This window comes from Camelus bactrianus, chromosome 11 (assembly GCF_048773025.1).
Source record: "Camelus bactrianus isolate YW-2024 breed Bactrian camel chromosome 11, ASM4877302v1, whole genome shotgun sequence".
Taxonomy (NCBI): domain Eukaryota; kingdom Metazoa; phylum Chordata; class Mammalia; order Artiodactyla; family Camelidae; genus Camelus; species Camelus bactrianus.
In genome coordinates this window covers 6,553,511-6,573,239 of record NC_133549.1, presented here as the reverse complement: position 1 = coordinate 6,573,239, position 19,729 = coordinate 6,553,511, and the positions used below count along the sequence as shown (strand labels likewise).

General features: G+C 41.1%; 1 pseudogene; it reads right to left on the bottom strand.

The window, feature by feature from the left end:
* The window catches only part of LOC105076666 (formin-2-like), a 79,047-nt pseudogene that overhangs the window by 29,122 nt on the left and 30,196 nt on the right, over window positions 1–19,729 (bottom strand).

Genomic DNA, 19,729 nt, shown 5'->3' with positions numbered 1-19,729 from the left:
TTAAAAATTGCTGCTCTGGCATTTTGCAAGCTATGTCAAATAAAAGGAAAAATTAGGTTACAAACTTTCTGGCATCAATTTCAACTATTGTCTTTTACCAAACTGAAATCCAGATTATCACTAATTAACTTTCCATATAGTGTTCCTCTAGTATACAACAAAATCAATAACATAAAATGTTTCATAATGTTAAAACTGCCCTAAAATTTTAAAGGTTATTATAAATGTTTTGATTAGAAAAGTTAAGAAAGGGTAGACACACTAGGGAAGAAAAAAATGGAAACACCTCCCTAATCAATGATGTAAAACATAAGATATAAACGACTGTTAAAAGAACTCGGTGAAATTGATCAGTCTTACAATATCTGCACCTGGCTATTTCCAAACCAGGAAGTAATTTTTAACATAAACAAATAAAATAGTGTATTTAATGTGATCAAGACTTTTAGTTACACGCTTTTCCTTTTAAAGCTAAATATGGTTTTATGTCCTTAATGTTTTTTCAGGTGTCATTATGGTCAGAACTCCCTCAGCCTTGAAGACCTCTGCATTAAGGAACCCTACCTTGGCCTTTGATCAACTGTACTCTGTACCACAAGAGACTCAGAGCTCTACATGGAACAATGTTCCCTACATGGCATCTCTCATTTTTTGTTCATTTCAGGGGGTAAAGTCCACCAAGAAAACACGAAGCCATGTTTCAAGAGCACTAAATGTTAAAAGAGGGACGTGCAGGGTTGGGTGTGGGCCCCCTTTTAGTGTCTCAGTGCAAAGGAAAAACAGGCAAACACATCACTCCAGGACTGGGATAAAAACAGGAGGTTATGAGCACCAGGCTCCCTCTGCAGACCTTTAGGCAGGAGCCTAGAATAAAGTCATTGATGATGTGGGTCATTGTTGGTTTTAAAGGAAACTCATGAGGAAGATAATGACTCCGTTCTAAATGCTAATTCTATGCTTTAACATATAATTCTCACAATATCCCAGTGCAGGAGATGTTATTCTTATCACCATTTTATAGGTGGAGAAACTGAGTACAGTGGTTTGGAAACTTGCTCAAGGTTTCAGAGCTGATAAGCGGCAGAGCCCAGCTCCATACTCTTATGCTGCACCCTTTTTTACAAGTCCAGATCAAGCTTCTGCCCACCGTCTTTCTCTCAGTAAGCCAATGGGGTGGAGGAATCAAAATTCTTAATTCCAGCACCAATGCTACCATTTAGGAAAACTTGGCGAGGGAGAGATTTCTGAATAGTGACAATGCTCTGCTATTTACTCATCACTTAATGGGTCAGATGTCAATATTCCTGATCAGTCCACCAAAAAGCAGCTGGGAATTCATTATGCCAAAATGAAAAAAGAAAGAAATAATAAAACATCCAAACTCCATAAAAACATCATTACAAAAATGTGATTCTATTTAATACAATCAAGTGCTTTCCTAGTTTTGAGCTCCATATGTAGCTGATGTTAACCTCATGCAATCTTCAAAATACTTTAAAAAATTACACAAAATACTTTAGGACAACACAAGGTACAAAGAGAAAAAAAACCAAAATTTTTTTAGAAAAATAAATATTACATCTGAATGTATAATTTTTAAGATTCCTTAAAATTTAGATTTAATAAAATGTGTATCTCTATCTTGCCTCTCCCAGTTATCCCTGAAGGCAAAGGAAAAATGAAGAAAAGCACGAAGAAAGCAGTAAGGGAAGAGACATTGGGAAGAGGTGGCCACCACCTTTGAAGCCAATAGACCAGAATTTCCCTTCCAAGCTCTCTCAGCCCACACAGGATGTACAGCTTCTCCCTGGGGGGTGGCCACAGCTGGACCCTGAAGTGGTGGTTCTCAAACTAAGTACACAAGGTAGTAACTGGACAATTCCAGTGCCCCATTCCCCAAAAGTCTAACTCAGCATCCTTGAAGATGCAGCATAAGGATTCTCAATTTAACAAGCTTCCCAGTGACTTTGCTTGAGTTAATCTAAGAAATGCTTAGAAGAGAAACCCAGACTCACTACCCAGTGAGCACCACACAGATACTTGCTGTGACCTTCAGAACATTCACTCTTCCTGGGGACCTACCTGTGTCAGCATCCCTGGGCCTGTGTTCTTCATCAGGAAGTTTAGATGGTGGCCAAGCCAAGCAGACGGGACTCACCTGGGAAACTCCCCGTCTATATAATCCAGTGAGCGTGTGGGTTGACTAACTGCAGCCCAGGTGTGAAGTTGATCTTGCTATATTTCAAAACAAAAAGTTTAAGCTATTTTAATTCAATCATGAAAGCGGAATCTTCCTGACTGATATATTGCAACATTATTTCTATCATAAACATACATGTGTGGTGGGCATCTACATACATACAACATTAAACAGCATTTTATACTATTCAATGTAGATTCATAACATAAACATTCTTTCACACAGTCATTTCATTTTCATAACCATGTGTCTCGACTTCTTTTTTATGGTAAAATTTAGGTCTCTTTCTTTGAGTGTAAGAGGCCATGTAGGCCTGTAAGGAATTACAAGGTCAGAAAATCCACTCAATCTCAGAGGTCCCTGACCAGGCATCTTCAATACCCTGGACTTTGATGTCCCTTTGAAATCTGTTAAAAATTTGAGGCAAATTAAGAGGACAGGCTGTGCTGGGCATCACAGGACAATAATGGCTTCCTTGCCTTCAACAACAAAAAGCCCGGGAAACTGATTCATCCTGAGTCCAGGTTGGGAACTGTGAGGGAGAGAAACTATGAAAAAGTAAATGAGCCTGCCAAGAAGAAAAGAACCGGGCAGGAATCTGGCAAAGAAAGCTCTTCCCGGCTGCAGACCAGCAGAATCTGGACAGAATGAGAAGCAGGCTCATAACTACACCTCGTGCCAGGAAGCAAAGTGGAAATCTCACAGAGGAGGCCACTCCAAGGCCTATAAACACCTCGGGAAAGTGCTCATTAGGATTTCACTGCTTCAGGATCCACGCACCCAGTTATACACGCCCTCGGTTCTCTTCACGACATTTTCCTTACTTACAGATCCACCTCCTTAAACCATTTGATCAACATAAAGTAGAGCAGATAGAATAACAGAGTGGTAGAAACAAAAACAAAAAAGTTTACTGTAACCACCACACTGAGGCTGTAAAATAAACTGAGTTAACCAATGGACAGGCATTGCTATCTCTGTAGTTTGTTTAACAAATTGATTTAAGAAATTCAAAAAATATTCTTCAGCCTCCACAGTAAAATACAATGTATAGGTCAGGTAATTGAAGCTTTACCTTTGGGGCAGTTTAGGCCCAAACTGAGAACCCAGATTCCCCAGTCAGCTAGTATTGAGCCAGAAAGGTTGCAGTTGAAACCTCGACAAGCATTTCAGAATCTCTTTCAAGAATTCATATCTTGATTGACACCAGAAGGTTTGCTATTTGGCATACTAAGTATCAGGAATAGCTTTTCATTGTCAAAATAGGTGGTTTAATTAACATGATATTAGAAATGAGCTCTCATTGGTAAAACTAAAGGAATTTAATGAAGTGGACCAGCAAAAATAAATCAGAGAATATCCTCATTCTTACAAGAACAAGGTAAGACTTGGGCGAGGGGCGATGTCCAGGCTTGATGCCTGGATGGTGCTGCACTGAGCCACTGGTTTAGGAGCTGTCTCTTAGGCTGCTGGTAACCATTAGGCACAGAATCCCCCCTTCTGCATGTCTGCACCACGTGAACCTTTCATGGAAGGAGTCGTCAAGCAAGTGCCAGGGTAGCAAGCTGTACCTTCCCTGAAACGGGGACTCTCACTGAGAAAGCTTCAGCACCCCCATAATAAAGCCACTCAGCCTCTGACTTCATTTGCTCCACATAAAAGAGGCAGCTTCAGCAGCCAAGGGGATAAATGGTTTGACTCAGGATTTCATCATTCACCAAATACAAGGTTTGCTCAAAGCACTCTCTACAACCTGACGGAAACCAAAAGCAACGCCGGCCAGCGCTCCAGGCCTGCAGTCACAGCCCAGGACTGGGGTACATTTCAGTGCTGTGATGGAAACCTCAAATCCTCTCCCTCACTCTACGGCTCCACTAGCAGAAAATAAGCAAAACACAAACTTCTTGCATGTCTCTCTAACCTCTACAGAATCCAATGTCCACTCTTCAACTTGTCCTTTAAATGTTTCTGTGTTCCTTCCAATCATCCTCCCAAATTCATCCGTCCGTGTTTCCTAAGTGAAGCCCCACTCCACCAGCACGCCCTCCCTAGTCCTCCCCACTCACGGAAACCAGTCAGTTATGAAGTTGAGCTGATGCCTCACCTCACCGCTCCTGAATCACAAGGCTGACCCAGCATGCCTGCCTCCCCTCATTCTGACAGTTCACAGCGTGCTGTCCAGAACGGTGGCTTAACACTTTCCTGAATGCATCTCAGCTTCCCTCCAATTGACTGAAAACTCCTTCATCACATGAGGAATGTACACAGGTCTAGTATTTGGCAATGTTAACACGACTTCATAAAAGCCACCTCATGTTCATTGAATTAACACAATTGTCAGATAATTGCTTTGTTTTGTTTTGTTTTTTGACAAAAGAGATGGCTTGTCAATCTGAGCAGTGGCTGTAGCTGGTAATCTCATTTTCCTCATTTACTTAACAAACTACCAAGGGGTACTTTGTGTATCAAATGGAAAGCAGCGTTATCAAGCAATCCATTATCTCTAAACCTACTGTCGATTTTACAATACAAAGAGAAATACGGAGTAGACAAAACTCCTGGTATATAATCAGTGCTGCACACTAGACAAGTCTCATAACTTTATGAGGCCTCAGTGTTCTCACCAGTAATTCAGGAAAAATGCCTGCTCTGGTCGTTTTTACAAGATTGGTGTGAGGTGGGAGAAAATGCCACGTGGAAAGAGCCAGGAAAACCACACGGTCTTATGCACGTGTAACCGCCGTGATTACCACTTGTTTTGATTTTCTTTCATCTCTGTTTGATTAGAATAGTCACATATTTCTTATACTTTAAAAACTCCTTTTTAGAGGAATTCAAAATTGTCATCATACATATAAAACACCTTCACAGAACCAGCACCAAATCTCTGCTTTATGATGAGAAGCTAGTTGATCAAACTTTAGTCTGCAAAGTCTCCTTGGCATTTGTGCTGACTGTCACTAAGTTTTGAATTCAGTGAGTAACTCCCTGTGGTATTTCCTCAATCATCCATGTTTGTCTTTTTCTCTGTTGTTTTCCTAACATTTTGGAAATGTATTTGCTATTTTCCCAAGTACGGTATATAAGCTCCTTGCCACCAGTTACCAACCATATCCTATGTCCCCTTATTCTCCCCTGGATGTTATTCTGTATACATAACAGATACACAATGAGTATTAAGGAACTACACGGGTCAAGATCAATAAACATTGTCTTTTAACAAATTAAACCACAGTTTTACATCTGAGTTAAAGCAGGGAAATTTTTCCCTGGCACTACTGCACTTTCTTAAACTCTTAAATGTTTGACTTTTGTTGAACTGGATCATTTCTTACTGTAAAGAAAACAGATACAAGCTTTCTACCATAGGCAGATTAGAAGATTGAAAATCACAATCTAAAAGTGGCATAAATAGTTCACAAGCCTGCTATTTCAAAAAAGAAAAAATGGTTTCTTTTAGCAGATATTTCCCCATCTTTTAACTGGCCTATAAACAATAGCCCCCCAAATAACTCAGCTATAATCCACAAATACTCTATTTGAGAGGGCCCACAAGAAAATCATGATGATCAAAGTCAGGGACTCTAAGAGTGCTGCACTGAGATCCTTCTAGTGAAGATGAGGGTTTGGTTGTCACCTTAAAATATTTCAGGTTAACACTTTTTTGATGGTGCTATCTACATACAAGAAAATTTCATTGTCCTCAGTCTGTTTATTAAAGCAGAATCCTAATGACTCTCTGAGAGGCATGGTGCCCTTCCCATCTTCCCACTGACACTCCTATGACTCATCAGTAGGTGGAGATGGGCGGTCCACACATGTGGGAACAATCAGTCTGGGTTCCTCACTTCCTAAGATGCCCTCAGCACCACCCCAGCTCAAGTGTCCATCAAGGCCCAAGGATCTATATTTGAGTGCTAAAATACAGTCAGTGCATCCTAGACAGTCCAGGAAGTACAGTCTCCCACCAGATATCCAAAGTGTGACTGAGGGAAAAAATGTAAAACATTGCCCCACAGTGTGCTGCACACCCGTTTCTTTCCATGTACTCCATCTACCCTGGAGGGCACAGAGGACTGCGTCTCAGGCCAGCAGAGGGCTCTTTGCCTGCACCTGCTCAGCTGGCCTCAAGACCTGGCTTGGGTGTGAGCCCTGAGGAAGGAGTCGAGGTCCCCCGGGAGTAGCCTGCAGGGCACGCCCATCCCCTCACACAGCACTGTCTGCAGGAGGGTCTGCAGGTGAAAGTTCTTGTCTTAGAACTTCACAGCTACATTTGAGGAACTAAATACTTGGATGGCATTTTGAGTTTATTTGTGCTGTTTTCATCTTACAGATGAGATGTGCTTTCCGTTCTGGCCATTAGAATATTTGAAGTAAGTACACGGCCCGCCCGCCTCAGGCCTGGGGTCCCGAAAGCGTGTTTCTGGTTAGCCGTGATCCCAGCTCCAGCTCATGTTCCTCCCACAGTGTTGCCTTTTTTTCCATTTTCACTCATAGCTGATTTTTATTATCTTATGTTATGCTGTCTTACTTTCTTGCTAATTACTGTAAATTCTTTTTGGAATAAGGTGACAAATACACTAGTATTAGGGAAATGATGGAAGATCCATTTCTACTTAAACTCATTTGAACTTTTTCTAGGACGACTGGCTGAATAAAAGGTAGCTTCACTGGATAACAGACTAAATTGTACTCACAACATTTTGGTTTGCACTGACCTTTTAATTATTAAAAAACCACAGCACAACTGTACAGAACTGCTCTGAAACAGGGGAGATAAAAATAAGTAATCAGTACCACACACAGCAGCACCCACTGGGTCTGTTCTTCTTTCTCTGACTATTTTATGTGGGTGTAATCATACTGCACGAGCTTTTATAATAACATAGTATGTACATTTGTTTAATTATTTGATCATTTTCACACTGATAATTTATATCGCTCCCACAATCTTGACACAATTAACATTACACTGTAGCCATTTAATCAGCTCTAGACAGAACACGAAAAAGTGACCAAAGCACCCCTGGTTCATATTTAAATAAGTTATAAACCTGGAAGGGTACACAGGACCTTTGAATGATGCAGGTTTGAACTGTGAGGGTCCACTTAGATTTTTTCAGCAGTAAATACTACAGTACTGCTCAGTCTGTGCATGATTGAATCTGCAGGTGCGGAGGAACAACAGCTATGGGGCCCAACTATACCATACAGGTGCATTGACCCCCACACTGTTCAAGGGGCAACTGAGTATATAAAAATGAGAAATGCAAATGAATACTAAGAGTAATATCAAGAAAACTAAATCTAAAGTTGAGCTGAGGTCTTTGAAATTGTTTCAGGATAATATAAAGGGGTGTTTTCCTAAATATGTGTTCAAAACAAGCACTGACATTACCACTACTGAGACTGCAAATTCATGCCAATTTTGTGGAAGGGAATTGAGTATCCAACGAATTTAAATACTGATCCCTTTGGAACCAGCAATTCTACTTACAGAGTTTTCTCCGAGGAAAAAGTAAATTAATGATATGTAAAAATATTCATATATTAGAATATATTTATATCAGTTATTTATGTTTTAAAAAGAGAAAAAAGCAAAATTTCCAACAACAGCAATACGAATAAACAATTATGGTAGGTACAAGTAAGCAAGTCATTAAAATCACATCACATCAAATGCCCTGTAACATTTTCTTCATGATATATGTTCATCGGTGAAAATAACAGGATACAAACTGCATGTGCATTGTAAAATTAATAACCTGAGGTAATGACAGAAGAGGCCATTAGAACCACTCTTGCTGGAGACTAGAAAAAATGACATATATGTGTATATATGTGTGTGGTATGTGTGTATATATATGAATATATACATTTACATGTGTATTTATTCTGCTGAAAGGCAAAGCAGAAGGGAGTATTAAATTGAGAAACTGAAAAGCAAGAATCCAGGGGAGAACACACACCTAGGAAGTGGACACTCATGTTCACTTTTTTTCCCTGAGGGTTTCTGTGAGAATCTGACTGCAAGTTATGAGGGAAAGGATCAGAGGGTGGTGATTCTGACACCTTCACTGTATGTTAGAATTCAAGAGGCCATCATACTAGGAATAAAGGCAAACTAGAAGTAGACCAAAATTCAACTTCAAATCATCTAAATCCCTGAATATAATTCAAGCTGATCCTGGAATGTTAGTGTCCCAGATCCCTCACAAAACCAAATACAAATCCTATCTGTAAAAAGGTTATATCACTTCAGGTATCTACACAGCATAAAATAAAAAATAACTGGAAGCATGCTGACACAAATAAAAAATTTCTAAAAATCAATAGAAAAATAACAGAAGACACACAAGTGCATCAGATATTATCAGACACATATTTTTAAATAATTATATTGAATTGTTTCAAGAAAATAAAAGACAAAATGTAGAATTCCAATACAAAACTGTAAACAATTAAAGAACTGAGAAATTCTAGAATTGATAAAATAACCAAAATTAAACTAGGCAACAGATGTGTTTAAGGGTAGATGAGAAGCAGTTGACTACAGAGTTAGTGCATTTGAAGAGAGATCAACAGAAACCATTTAGGATGAAACAGAGTCAAAAGGATCGCTGACCACAGAGAGAGTAAGAGACATACAGGAAACAGTGAGAAACTATAACCCATGTGCAACTGGCCTGACAGAAGGAAAGGAAAACAGACAGAATAACACTGAAGCATCATCTGAAAAGAGGCCATGGCTGATGCCATTATAAAATGACAGAATACATTCGAGTCACTGATTTATGAAGCCCTATGAAAACTAGAAGAATAAATATAGAGACAACCACACTTAGGTACACTTGGTAAAACTTTTAGGGAAAAAAGGTAAAAATAAAATTTTAAAAGCAGCCACAAAAAATAGATTAACAACAGAAAGCAGTAAATAGGCTATTTTTCTTAAGGAGTCAGTGTCATCGGAATCTATAAGATACTGGAATGGTCTTACTGAAATGCTGAAATGGGCTCAGTCAAGGTGGTGGAATAAGAAGATGTGGAGCTCACCTCTCCTGGTGAACACATCAAACATACGTCTACATGTGGAACAAATCTCACTGAAAAGCTAACTGGAAAATGGCAGAAGGACTGGCGTACAACCAAGGCTGTCAGAAAGATACACAAGTAATCGTGTAGGAAGGGAAGAGAAGTGATGTGGTTGGGACCTGTGTTCCTGGGAGGGAACTGAGTGCAAGGGAGATCATATGGGTGGAGCGCCTCCATGCAGAGTGAGCAGTAGAAACCACAGATTGGTGGCCCCAGTCCTGGGAGGCTATGTGGGGGAGTCAAGCCCCCTTGGTTGGCTGCAGGGGTCACAATTATGGGGTATGTGGGAGGTGGGGTAGTGTGGGGACCAGGGAGAGTAAAGGTGGGGAAGAGGGGGAGGGCGGGGGAAGGGGGAGAGTGGAGATCCTGGATACAGTCATGCTGTGCACTAACTTCACAGGACACGGAGCCCTCTGTGAGATAAATCACACCTGGTCCTCGTAAAAGTGAGTCACAATGAGCAGGGAAGGGGAAGTGAAGGGACTAATCCAGACAAGAGGCCTAAAGCAGAGTGATGGTGGTGGCTGTTTCACTTCAAGGAAGGAGGACCAATTGGTGGCATTTGGCAAAGGAGTCTGATTTCAAAAATGCTGACTCTAAGATGCCAGTGGAAACCTGAGGTCAAGGCTCTCAGCAGGCAGACAGATGCATATGTGACTAGAGTTGGGATCTGAATGCAAGTCAGGATGTATGTGTAAAGACAAAGAGGAGGGGAGAGGGGAGGGAAGACAAATGTAAGGACTTTACATTAAGGAACATCTATATTTTAGCAGCAAGAAGGAAAAAGGAGAAAAAATAGTGTTTTGCAGCAAGCCAAGTGAATAGGCATTTTTAGGAAGCATTGCTTAAAACTACCTCAAATCCTACCAGAAGTAAAGTGAATTCTCAAAAAACTAAGAGAATAGGCAGGAGGGTAGAGCTCAGTGCTAGAGTGTGTGCTTAGCATGCATGAGGTCTTTGGTTCAACCCCCAGCACCTCCACTAAAAATAAATAAACTTAATTAACTCCCCCCAATAAATAAATAAAATAAGGAAATAAAAGATAAATCTTTAAAAATTATTTTAAAAAACTAAGGAAACAGACATCTTTTCAGAAAGATCTTAAATGGTGATGTGACTAGAAATTGAATAATAGAGGACAAAATAGTGGTAGAAAAATAGAAGCATATTTTCCAGAACTTTTGCAAGAAGAGTTAGTCCATGTAAGAGGAAACTGAGTAAGATCACATAAAACTCCAAACTCCCAATAAAAAGAGAGTCCCAGCTCAGAATGAATAGGCTGGACGGTTGCTAAGGACAAGGAGAGGCATTTGAAACAGGGAAGGGCCAGCAAGAGGCAGTGGGAAATAAAACATGTGCTGCGCAGTGAAGGGTACGCAGGCAGCTCAAAGCAGGCCTCTCGGACGTTTGTGGACTTTCTCCAGTAACTGCCCACAGCTCTGGGTAGGAGAGCAGAAGGTGATGGCAGTGAGGGAGACACTCCAGGAAAAGCCTGAGAAATGCTAAGATAGTAGGAAGCTTATCTCCGCACAGATCTGCTTAGTACAGCAGCAACGGTTCCAGAAACAGAATTTCCTAAATCGGAAATTTAGCATGACTTTTGTTTTGTGCCTAACAGTCCAGCTCACACTGGAAGCAGGGACAGGCAACAGGGCTGTTGTGTTGAGGTTCCCGAGATATGGGAGCAGGCCCAGGAAGAGGCGATCCTGGTAGGAAGGCACCGTATGACATGACTGATGAACACACACACACACACACACACACACAAACACACACCCCTAATTCCTGGCACTGTGAGATTAGGAGATCCAAAGTGATCCAACAAAGGTATGGATTGCAAAAACATGTGATCTGATTAAAAAGAAACCAACTGTAAGTTAAGGGAAGAAGTAAAAGGAATTTTTTGAAGGAAAAAAGTAGCTCAGTTTATCAAAAGGGCACGTAGGTTCAGACGGGGCCTGGAGGAGACAGATCAGGACTGAATTAGATGGAGGGGAGTGTGATGTGTGAGTAAATGTCAAGGCTCACGGTGGTAACCACCCTTGAGAAGAAATAAGAAAAGAGTGCTGAGAGCAAGGGCTAACTTGGACCAGTGCCATTTATTCAAAAGTCCGCTGGTCCCTCTGAGGGTACCGCACACCCCTGTGTGGTGAGAGACAGATCTCTGCTCATTAGCATTCAGTCTCATAATCAGATACTCACAAACCTCAAGCTGAGGGGGAGAATATCCAAATGCCTGTAATGGCACTTGCTTCACTAGAAGGAAGTATTGCAGGAAACTGCATTTGTGGTTTTTCAAGGCAGAACTCCCCTTCCTCGGAATCCAGGCTTCACACACCACAGCCTAGATTTTCTCAAAGGTTTTAGCTGAAGGTGAAGTTTGACAATTTGCTTCAGGAAAACAGAGACCAAGCAGAAGCAGCACATATGTTAAAGCTGCCTGCTGAGTCTCTTTCTCAGAAAAAGAAGTTTAAATAAAGGGTCAGACTTAAAATTTATCATTGACCATGAGTAGCAGCCTGGAAGTAAGGTAAAAATCCATAATGAGCTCTGCAACTTACACACGAGGGTGTGGATGGTGCTTCCAGGGAAACTGAAGGGACAGCGAGCAGACTGTACCGCCATCACGGCCACAGCTGTTATCACCATCGTTCAAAGACAAGGCCTGTGCTCACACGTCACTCTCCAGAGCTCAAACATCACTACACAACACAGAGGCTTCGACAAGCCACTTCTAAAGACCACGCACTCATACTAATGTACCAGTTTATCCATATGATCCATGTACAGTCCCCTGGGAAGACAGTTTATTAGCTCAGTCTTGTTTCTACAACATATTACTTATTTTCTGAAGTTATTAACAAAGGAAGGTTCCTGTTAGAACTTGTGCATTTGCCTTTGACCATACTTGTGAAGCGCTGTTATGTTTGTATTCATAGACTAACGATTCTAAAACACATTCAAAGACCTCTGCATAACAGTGACGGTGGTTAAGAGCAGACATTTCAGAGTTCAACACACTGAGATGGGAACCATTTCCTACTAATTACAATATCCAGTCTCCCTCTCTCTAAAATAGATATTAATAATTAATACCTCCCAGGGGTGTTATAAGGTGTTATAATGATCAAATGACATATGTAAAATCCTTAGCAAAGTAAGGACTTCAGAAAATGTTATTGTTATTTAAGATCATTAGAGGTCATGGAGTTGGACATCATTTACCAGTGAGGTAACACAGTAAGAGTTTAGAAACAAAATCAATTTTCATCACCTAGGGCAGTACTCTTTAGATGGACTTTAATATCAAATTATGATTAAACATCACAATAATATTAATTAAAGTCATACTCCAACAAGGTTCTGAGAAGGATGTGCCTTAATTGTGTTTTGCTTGGTCTTAACTTGTGAAAACTTTCCTCACGCTTAAAGACACTGCTTCTTGTGTGTAACTAAGGGGAACATGGGATGAACTGATGTCTTGTTTAATCAGTGGTCATATTATGCTGGGTGCAGAAGAGATTAACCAGTTTCCGTCAGTACCGCATGGACCATGTCTGATGGATGGCTGACCTTAATCTGCGTTTGTAGCCCATCACATCTGTAAGAGTCCATGATCTTTATATCTTGACATAAACTCCTTAAAAGTGAAATAATATTTCAATAAAAGTTAATCCTTTAGCTAAAGGACATAGTCGTTTAGTAAATTCAACTTAGTGAAAATTGTTTTATCTAAATAGGAAGGTGTGTTTGTTTAACCTAAAACTCAGCTGAAGGGAGTTATCCAGAGCTTTAACTGAGAAAGCACTGGGTCATAAGAGTACAAGAAACCTTTAATTTCATCAACATCACCATTCAAAATATTGGATTATTTTCTCCAATATGATTATATCCTTAACTGTATCCATATTTGTTTTCATCTGTACTTGGAGAAAGAAAACTACAGTTACTATTTTCCTGGCAATGTAGAAAGCAGCTTCCATTTCTCTCCAATTTTAAAAAAAAATTGCTAAATGAACAAAATTTTTTAATTTTAAAAATCAAAACTATTACAATTAATTTTCCAGTGAGTATATCTTGTGGTGCTGAATTTTAAAATGTCTTGCAGTCACTCTGTAAACTTGGAAATTATACCTGACCCTTAAACTACATGGGTTTGAACTGCATGGGTCCACTTACATGCAAATTTTCTCAACAGTAAATACTGCAGTACTACCAGTTGGTTGAACTGCAGATATGAAGAGCTCACTATAAATTATATGCAGCTTTTAGACTATCGGAGGGTAGACCCTCACCCCCACATTGTTAAAGGATCACTGCGATCCCATTCTGGGAATTCTCTTTCCATAATTTGAAATGACCAGAAAAGGGCAGAGCTACACATCTGATACTTGGATCCCTGTGCATGAATAAAAAGAAACTTTCAAAATGAAGCTGAGTTCTATTTTTGACTGAAATTTAGCACCTCAATGGCCATATTTGCTGAGCATAGAGACATGCCAAGAAGAAATGGCAACCTAATTTCTTTTCTGCACAAATAGGGGAATAAAAATTAACAATGCAATAGAATAAATGCTGTAGAATAAATGTAGTAGAAATGCTTGGCATTAGCAGAAAAAGAAATGGAATAATCTGACATTAATAGTACCTTGCTCATTTTATGCATACACAGAAAATGTGTGTACCAACAATTATGTGGTACAACTAAATCGCTTACAAATCAAATCAGAAATACTTGGTATGTGTGATAAGGGTAAAGATAAAAAATGTGTAAAAATAAACCTATAAAAATAACTTTATCTCTATCTGTATATGCATTCCATAACAACTTCTTAATCTAGAATACATACCCTGTAGACAAGATTATTAAAGAGGTTGAAAATTTTTTCTCTCTGATTGTTTGAAAGTTTGATAAACTCATAATTATTTTATTCTCAGTCTTAAATATTCTGTAACTTCAATATTCCATAACCCCTTAGCTTCAAAAGTAAAATTCAGAAGAACACGCTTATAAATATATAAAGAAAGCAGCAAAAGGAAAAAATATCCCAGGGATTAGGCCTGGGGCCACAGTGAATACTGAGTAAGATTATATTTGATATACTTTTTGTTAAAGATAGGGATTTATTCAGTACATTTCTAGGTTTGAATATCTGCATTTTACACCTCAACTTTTTTCAAATAAGAATAATGAAAGTATTAAACAGAGAAAGTCCCCATAAGAAATTACAGATGGCCTTAGCTCTATTGAAGATTCTGTCAACTGCCTGGAGACCAATTGCCTCTCTCTCTTTCTCTCTGTCAGCTGAGCAGTTTCTCAATCATACACAAACAGTGGACCAAAGCCTTAATGAGCAGTCTGGGGAAAGTGTTCTGTCATTAAGCTGAGTTCTAGCACAGCAGCTTTCATTAGCTGAGCTAAAACTCTTTGAGAATTCAAAGGTAGGACCCCCTTGGAGTCAAAGGAAGAAAGGCAAAATGCAGTTTGCACATCTAGGCAGCAACTAATATTCACAGAACAGATTTTCTAGAGCGAGGCTTTCCCAAACCTAACTGATCAAAAACTCCTATAATCCAGAGTCCTGCCTCAGACCCAGCCCACCACACTTTCCAAAAGCAGAGCCCCAAAAGGAGAATTGTAGAAGCTCTCTGGACAGCACAGCACCGTGGCAGAGAGGAGCAGTGGCTGAAGGTGCAGACCTAGCCAGGAGGTGGCTAAGGAAGGGCCTTGGGAACCATGAACAGGAGCTTTGGGGTTGCCCTCAGGTGAGGGTGAAGCATCTCCAGCAAGTGTGATGTGATCACTCCTTTGCTTGGGAGAAGCTGGGGTCGGGGGACCAGAGTGAAACCATGGAGCCTAATTAGGAGACATTACATTTGTCCAGCGGCACAAAGGTTACTTGCAGCAGAGTGATGACAATGGAAAAGAAACAAGGCCAGAGTTTCTAGACCCTTGACCATTGAACAACGCAGGTTTGAACTGCACAGGTCCACTTATGCACAATTTTTTTCAATAATAAATAGTAGTACGCGATCTGCAGATAGAACCGTGGGTGCAGGTGGATGGCCGCCTATAACCTATAGGCGGATTCTCCACTGCACACCCCTGCGTTGTTCAAGAGTCAACAGCATCTTTGAATCAACAGGCTTCGGCAGCAGACGGGCTATGAAAGGTGAAGAAAAGGCACGAGATGTGGAGTCAGCTTTCTTGGGTTTGAATTCTATCTCTGCCACTTATGACTTAGCAAGTTACACCAAGTCTCAGTTTTCACATCAGAAAATGGAAGTAGGATTAAATAAATTGTTTAAATTAAAATGAATCAATTTAAGTGATCCATGTGAAACACTCAGCACAGTGCTTGGCCCTTAGTAAGCACTGACAAGACGTTGGCTGCTGTTCATGGGTTTTGTTGTTAACGATGTTGTTGTAAACAGATAACCACCGAGACCTACTCTGGGCAAGGCATTGCTCAAATAAAAAAAAAATTTTTTTTTGAAAGAGGAAAACAAGCTCCCCTGATGACAAGTATGGAGATCCAAGACCACTTTCCGTTCCCCCATGACAGCTGCTGAGGTATTTACTTACTTATTTTTGCAAAAGAGAGAAGTGCTTAAGCGTGGAAACAATTTAGTTTTGTTGCTGTAACAGAAAAGAACAGATCTGACTCCACATTAGATCTGTTCATCTGGCTTTAACCCTGTGCCCTGTTTTCTAGGCTTCCTTTTGCTAGCTCTGCACATTTTGTAAAATATGTTGCCTTTAGTCTGAAATATACAGGAGAGTCTATTCTCAAGGCTCTGACCTTTAAGGATATTGACACTTTTGCACTTCTATAAAGATGACAAGTTGCAGAATAGAAACTAACATTTGTTTTGTTAGAGGTTTTAAAGGGGCACCATGACCTGACCCAGGTGGGCAGCTACAAAAAAAAAAGAATTCCTACATCAAGAAGTTTGTAACAACCAACCACACCTTCTCCCCTTTTTAGTAAAAGGAGCCTGAATTCTGACTTTAGGATGGTTCTCCAAGACTTTAGTCTGCCATCCTCTTGGCCTGCCAGGTTTCTGAATTAAGTCGCTATTCCTTGCCCCAACACCTCGTCTCCTGATTTATTGGCCTGTCATGTGACAAGCAGAACGCGTTTGGACTCGGTAACATTACCATGATCCTCAATGCCACAGATCATTGCAGTATGAATATCCTGGCATAAAGAAACAAGAAATAAGTTTCAGTTTTCTGACTCTCTCCTCCATGCCTACCAACTGGACTGGCAGAACCAAATTAGACCCATGTGGATTCACATAATCTGCATTTGCCACGGGACTAGTCACTCCCTCTCCCATTCTCCTGCTTACACTGGGGAGAGCATCACCCACCCACAGGTCTTCACTGCTATGTCCAAAGTGAGTCTGAAGCTCCTGCTTTGTCAAGATACCACTTTAAAGGGTGTGCCTATAGCAGTTCTCAATGGCACTGGCACAATACTGACACAGATTGGTGCCCGATAAATCTGGGACAGGTTCTTAAATACCAAGGCAATATATCCTATAGAGAGAGTAAATTTTTTATTAGACAGGAAACCGGATGTTATACTTCTCAGTATATGCTTTCCCACATACTTTGAAAGTCAGCTTACACAGACAACTCTCTTTCAGTTTTGTAACTTACAGCTGGGAAGGGGAGGGACTGATGGACCAATGGTGGCCCCGCAAAGACCTTCTGCTACATCGTGCACAGATCTCAGAACCTGTGTCCTGAATACCCTGTTTGCAGAGTATTATGCCAAGATCGGCATTCTAAGGTACATAACACCCGATTTCTCCTCAACCTTGCCTTGGCTTCTACTGCCATCTATTCTGAATCTGAAAATCACCTCTTATTACAGTTGTATTTGCATTTGCAGTAGAATGCTAGAAATAAAGGCTTTCTCCTCTGCATCGTATGATCTGGGAACTCCATCTCCTCTTGTCAGAAGTCCTCTTCCCCAACCACCTTCAGTACATATATAGACAACATACAACCAATATTTACTACAAAATGGGGTGATTTTCAGACTCCAAAAAGTTCCACTAATGCCAATTCCCAACCTCAGTTATATTTTGGCTTTGCATCAGATGCTTCTTTTTCAAGGATATCCTATTTTTGTGCCCCTGAAGGAGTCACTAGGGCCTTCAATACAGCCTAACTACCTTGAGAAGCCTGGCCTTAGAACATGATGGTGACGACAAGCAGGCACCTTACTCCTACCCGCAGGCTTAAATGTGGGCTTTCTCCAGACTCACAGACAGTGGGAAGCTCCAACGCATTTCTGATCTGCACCCAAGGTGCGTCCCTTCAGCGCTAATCAAAACTGCCCTCCTCCCAGGCAGCTGCTCCCGAGGGAACTAGTCATGCCAGGGCCTTCACCTGGAGCATCGTGGCAAAAATTCTCATTTTTAAAGTTCTCATTTCAGATCAGTATTTAAAGTACATCTTCAGGACCTTATTTTTCATACAGATTTCTCAGGCTGCTAATACTGAGCTCCACATTTCCTAGGCTGTCTTCCATCTTTGAATCCCTAATATCTACTGATAAGAATCCCCAACATCCTTTTCAAACATCTTTAAAAACAGCCCAAGATTCTTTACAGCACATTAACCTGAGCCGGAATTAATATGATTAATTTGTTAAAGAAATACTCATTACCCAATTACATTTAATGAACGCTCTGGACCATTAACCAAAAGAACATGGGGAAAGTGGAAGAAGTGTTCCCTTCTCTAACGGAGGCAGTATGGCTTGGGGAAAAACAAATTGACATGAGTGTACAGGTAAGTCATTTAACTTTTGCATCAACTCCGCTCCCAAGCCAACATCCTCAACTCCCCCCTCACTAACCTTCAGATGTATCCATCCCCATGGGTAAAACATCAGCTTGAGATCAGCGCACTGTTTTGCCGTTACCACATCTAATGCTGGGGCAAAGCCAGCATTAACCCATCACCTCCCACCTCTGCCTCCACAGGCACCCCTTCATTCCTCTAGTCAGCCTGCAGTCCTGGTTCTGTGGTATCCAAATGAAACATTTTCCACACCACCCGGCCTCAGAGACCTCTACTGACCCAATGCAGAAGTCAGCATCTCCCAGTTTGTAGAGAACACTGAATCCATCAGCACACCCTCACTTCCCACGAGCCACCTAGAAAGCACTGCATCCTCCTTTCCATGTTTGTTTTCAACACAGGTGCTCCTATTCATGTCCCTGGCCAACCCCCACCTGCAGGGGTTGCTGTGCATCCTGCCCCTTTTGGCTTTCTCAGGACCATACACTACCCATTCTCCTTTCTGCCCTAAATCTGCAACATTTCCTGCTCTGTTGGAGCCTTGCCATCAGCATCTACACAGGCTCGAAACACTCCCAAGCTTTTTTTAAAAAAATAGTTCTCCTTCCCCACTCATAAACCACTCAGTTCTTCTCTCTGACACAAAACCTCCGGAGCTCATCCCACACCCACGCTGACCCACCTCCCACCTCCTCGGCCTGGGATACCCGGCCAGTGCCCACTGCAACACACTCCAACTCCTCTCTATATCTGCAAGGTTATTGACAATAATTTTTGGCAAATGCAATGACTACTTTGCAGTCTTACTCTTTCCTGACCTCTTGGCAACATTTTACATCACTTAATATTCCACCTGACTTTTTTAAAATCACCGTCTCTGACCTACCTCTCTGACTGCTCTTTATCTGTCTCCTCATGACCTCCTCCCTGCCCACTGCATAAATGTTCATCTCTATGTCAGGCCCTTCTTGACTCTCACCACAGGCACTTTTCAGTGTGTAACAGCTTCAGGTATCAGCTACACGATGAAGATTCCTCAATCTCTCTCCCCGAGGCTGTCTCCTGACCCCTAGACACAAATAACCAATTACTTTTACATCTCTTTCAGTAGATTATCCTCAATTTCAGTAAGACCTAAAGTGTGAACTAACACTTCTCCCAACCTGCTCCTCTGTGCTTTACACAGTAAACAGCATCCCCCTCTACCTTATCGTTCAAGCCAGAAATCTGGGCATATATCCTTGTTTCTGCCCTCTCACTCACCTTTACACGATCAAATCCCCAGGGCTTGTCATTTCAACCTTCTAAGGTAGTGTTTCTCAAAATGTGGTCCTCGGACCAGCAGCATCGGCATCACCTGGGAACTTGTTAGAACCACAAATTTTTCAGCCCCACCTCAGACCTCCTGACTCAGAAACTCTGGGGGTGGGGCCCGGCAATGTGTGTTAACAGGCCCTCCAGGTGATTGCAATGCCCGCTCGAGTTGGAGAACCACTAATCTATCGATATCATCAGAACTGCCCTTTATTCAGGCCCGCCACCACTTACATGCTTAAGAGAAGTTCCTCCCCTTCTCCTGGATTACCGCAACATCTCAGAATCTTCCAGCCTCC